At 43.5% G+C, this 4,915-nt stretch overlaps 1 pseudogene; it reads left to right on the plus strand.

The window, feature by feature from the left end:
• Positions 1-205: 205 nt before the first annotated feature.
• On the plus strand, positions 206-3,262 carry LOC123483492 (annotated as a pseudogene).
• Positions 3,263-4,915: the final 1,653 nt, after the last annotated feature.

A 4,915-nucleotide genomic window follows, 5' to 3' on the forward strand; every position in this document is an offset into this window, starting at 1 on the left:
GAAAGAGTGTTGGTATCTCACCAGCGCAGGTCAGGAACAAAAAAGAAAAATAGACAATGAATCTAAAATCCTTTTATAACATCTGAGTTGTTTGGATTCAAAAATCTGAGTTGTTGATCGATAGTATTACTGTAACCTCCAATCAGATATCAGACCTACAGGATGTAATGACAACAGAACCTCTGCTTCTCAGAGGTGAGACGGAATGGCGGTTGGAGAGATGGTGAGGCATTCCTAAGACAACACAGAGAAATCCTTCCATACGGTTGATAAGTGACTTCGGGAGCTGGACCGCCCCACAGTAATATAACGTTTAAAATGTCTCTATTCTTTTGAAACTTTTGTGAGTGTTATGTTTACTGTTCACTTCTGATTCTTTATTTGACTTTTATTTATGATCTACTTCACTTGTTTTGGCAATGTAAACATGTTTCCCATGTCAATAAAGCCCTTTGAGAGAGAGAGAGAGAGAGAGAGAGAGAGAGAGAGAGAGAGAGAGAGAGAGAGAGAGAGAGAGAGAGAGAGAGAGAAAGTGTGAGAGAGAGAGAGAGAGAGTTTTTGTCTGTCTCCTGCCCCACGTTGGGGATCTCAGGCTCTGGTCCCACTGGGCGGCCTGGTGGTCTCTGCCTCCTGTGGTCCGGTCCACCCCACCACTGGAGCCTGCATGTGATTAGTACCTACCTAGAATGTAGTTACCTCTACCATGTTACAAATGTCGTTTCCCAGACCTGCACGATGTGACAATTCATATGACTGCATGAATTACAGGGCCAGACGATACCAGTATCGCGATACTCATTACTATAGTAGCAAGGAAACAAAACACGAAGCGGATTTAACTTCTTTAGGAAAACAGCCCTAATGTTGGAAACAAACATCATTATGTCATCCAGAGTCACATTTATTTATTTTCCAAGCTATAGCACACAGTATATATTTTTTTAATTATCATGCCTTGAACATTACATTTTTTTCACTCACAGAACTTCAGACACATACACCAGACTTATCTGAGGAAGATTTTGACTTGCTGAATGTGTTAACATCTGAAAGGACAGGTTCTGAAAAATGCTGTTACGTATGAGTGATTTTGTCTCTTTTTTTACAGACTGTTTTTTACAAACTGGTTGGCTTTAGACTCTCTGAACACCACTGGGGATCACTGGCCTCCATTCTCCAATCAGCAGACTCATCTCTGAGAGAACTGGACCTGGACATGAGCACCAGTGGACTGTCTGATGGGGGTGGGAGGGAACTCTTTGCTGCTCTGAAACATCCACACTGTAAACTACAGACACTGAGGTTAGTACTTTGGAAGGGTTTCTCACATGATGAGAACTCATTGATTGTTGGACTGTTTGTAAGGGTCAAATTATCACCCGAGAGCATATTCAGATGCATTTCTTCTTGGTAATAATTGCTTTTACTTGGAAGCATGGTCCAAAGATTCTTACCTATTGGTATAAATGCAAATTACCGTAATACTAGCAGACTAAAACTTTTGATACGCTTGATGCCTCATGTTCACTGCCCATAGAGGCTTTCTTTGCAAATAATTCATTTAAATAGATTAGCCTGATTTAATGGAATTGTTTGTTTTGTCTTTAATGTTTTTTTCTAGTGTTGTTTTCAACGTCATTTACCTGTTACTCCTCATGTTGTAATATATTGTCCCATTGTGGCTGAATGGATTGTTATCTGACAGAGATAGTCGCTCTGGATAAGAGCGTCTGCTAAATGACGTAAATGTAAATGTAATGCAATGAGAAATGTTGGGAAGCGTTGGCCTCAGCTCTCAGCTCAAACTCCTCTCACCTGAGACGGCTGGATCTGAGTCACAATGACCTGCAGGATTCAGGAGTGAAGCTGCTCTCTGCTAGACTGGGGAATCCACACTGGGGAACTAGAGAAACTGAGGTTAGTACTTAGAAACGTACATGCTCAATACAAAGATGACGTGTCAAATCATGTTGTCATTACAGTAGCCAGTAAGTCAGCTCAACCAATAAGGTAAATACTGTTTTAACTGGAGGATCCATATTGTAAACTAGAGAGGTTAGTATTTAGGAACAGTATTGGTTTTATTGGAAATATGTATATACTGTGTATCAGCTATCACCACTAGGAGGCAGCAGTCCTGTTGTAAAATAATGACCTCTCTGCAGGCTGTCATTCTGTAGAGTCACACAGGAAGAAGGCTGTGCTTCTCTGGCTTCAGCTCTGAGGTCAAACCCCTGAGCTACAATCACCCTGGAGACTCTGGAGCGAAGCTGCTCTCTGCTAGACTGGATGATCCACACTGTAGACTGGAGAAACTCAAGTTAGTACAGTTACTGTGACCATTATATATTGTGGTATACATACACAGACTGTGTCCCACACTCTGTCTGTTCCTCTGTCTCTCCCACAGTGTTGACCATAATGAAGAGTTCTGGGTAAAACTACAGCTACTGAAGAAATGTAAGCGCGTTGGTTATGAGGAATCCAATTATTGACCAATACAAACGTGTTATTAAAGACTCACATTCTGACAAATTCTAGCCAATTCCCTCTCTTCCTGTCTGCAGATGCCTGTGATCTCACACTGGACCCAAACACAGCACACAGAAAACTCACTCTGTCTGAGGAGAGAGGGTTAAAGAGAAGCAGCCGCATCCTGATCACCCAGAGAGATTTGACGACTGGAGACAGGTGCTGTGTAGAGAGGGTCTGACTGGACGCTGTTACTGGGAGGTAGAGTGGAGTGGGGGGGGTTTGATAACAGTGACATATAAAGACAACAGAAGAAAAGGAGGAGGTCCTGCCTGTTGGCTTGGACACAATGACAAGTCCTGTTGTCTGGACTGCTCTAGCTCTGGGGATCGTCACACTGCCCTCAACAATAGTGAACATACTGTTATACCTGCTCTGGCCCTCATCAACCCTCCTCAACCCCAGATAGGCCTGTCCTCCTCACCCCCCCCCCCCCCCCCCCCACCCCCCCAGAGTAGGAGTGTTTCTGGACTGGTCAGCCAGCATTCTGTCCTTCTACAGGGTCTACTCTGACACGATGACCCACCTGCACACATTCCAAACCACATTCACTGAGCCCCTCTACCCAGGGTTTAGTGTTGTTTGGAATGGCTACTCACTGTCCCTGTGTCAGGTAGAGTAGCCACCTGTGTCCTGGAGGAACACCTGGGTCTCCATGGAAACACAGTCACACTCCAGTTCTAACCCAACCATGTGACACGATGGGGTGTTGTTGACAGTGATCATGACTTCAGATACAGTGGGGGAAAAAAGTATTTAGTCAGCCACCAATTGTGAAAGTTCTCCCACTTAAAAAGATGAGAGAGGCCTGTAATTGTCATCATAGGTACACGTCAACTATGACAGACAAATTGAGATTTTTTTTCTCCAAAAATCACATTGTAGGATTTTTTATGAATTTATTTGCAAATTATGGTGGAAAATAAGTATTTGGTCACCTACAAACAAGCAAGATTTCTGGCTCTCACAGACCTGTAACTTCTTCTTTAAGAGGCTCCTCTGTCCTCCACTCGTTACCTGTATTAATGGCACCTGTTTGAACTTGTTATCAGTATAAAAGACACCTGTCCACAACCTCAAACAGTCACACTCCAAACTCCACTATGGCCAAGACCAAAGAGCTGTCAAAGGACACCAGAAACAAAATTGTAGACCTGCACCAGGCTGGGAAGACTGAATCTGCAATAGGTAAGCAGCTTGGTTTGAAGAAATCAACTGTGGGAGCAATTATTAGGAAATGGAAGACATACAAGACCACAGATAATCTCCCTCGATCTGGGGCTCCACGCAAGATCTCACCCCGTGGGGTCAAAATGATCACAAGAACGGTGAGCAAAAATCCCAGAACCACACGGGGGACCTAGTGAATGACCTGCAGAGAGCTGGGACCAAAGTAACAAAGCCTACCATCAGTAACACACTACGCCGCTCAGGGACTCAAATCCTGCAGTGCCAGACGTGTCCCCCTGCTTAAGCCAGTACATGTCCAGGCCCGTCTGAAGTTTGCTAGAGTGCATTTGGATGATCCAGAAGAGGATTGGGAGAATGTCATATGGTCAGATGAAACCAAAATATAACTTTTTTGGTAAAAACTCAACTCGTCGTGTTTGGAGGACAAAGAATGCTGAGTTGCATCCAAAGAACACCATACCTACTGTGAAGCATGGGGGGTGGAAACATCATGCTTTGGGGCTGTTTTTCTGCAAAGGGACCAGGATGACTGATCTGTGTAAAGGAAAGAATGAATGGGGCCATGTATCGTGAGATTTTGAGTGAAAACCTCCTTCCATCAGCAAGGGCATTGAAGATGAAATGTGGCTGGGTCTTTCAGCATGACAATGATCCCAAACACACCGCCCGGGCAACGAAGGAGTGGCTTCGTAAGAAGCATTTCAATGTCCTGGAGTGGCCTAGCCAGTCTCCAGATCTCAACCCCATAGAACATCTTTGGAGGGAGTTGAAAGTCTGTGTTGCCCAGCGACAGCCCCAAAACACCACTGCTCTAGAGGAGATCTGCATGGAGGAATGGGCCAAAATACCAGCAACAGTGTGTGAAAACCTTGTGAAGACTTACAGAAAATGTTTGACCTGTGTCATTGCCAACAAAGGGTATATAACAAAGTATTGAGAAATTTTTGTTATTGACCAAATACTTATTTTCCACCATAATTTGCAAATAAATTCATTAAAAATCCTACAATGTGATTTTCTGGAAAAAAAAATCTAATTTGGCTGTCATAGTTGACGTGTACCTATGATGAAAATTACAGGCCTCTCTCATCTTTTTAAGTGGGAGAACTTGCACAATTGGTGGCTGACTAAATACTTTTTTTCCCCACTGTATGGACATTGTAACAGATAAATGTTGTTGACAGCGATCATG

This window comes from Coregonus clupeaformis, unplaced genomic scaffold (assembly GCF_020615455.1).
Source record: "Coregonus clupeaformis isolate EN_2021a unplaced genomic scaffold, ASM2061545v1 scaf0138, whole genome shotgun sequence".
Classification (NCBI taxonomy): Eukaryota; Metazoa; Chordata; class Actinopteri; order Salmoniformes; family Salmonidae; genus Coregonus; species Coregonus clupeaformis.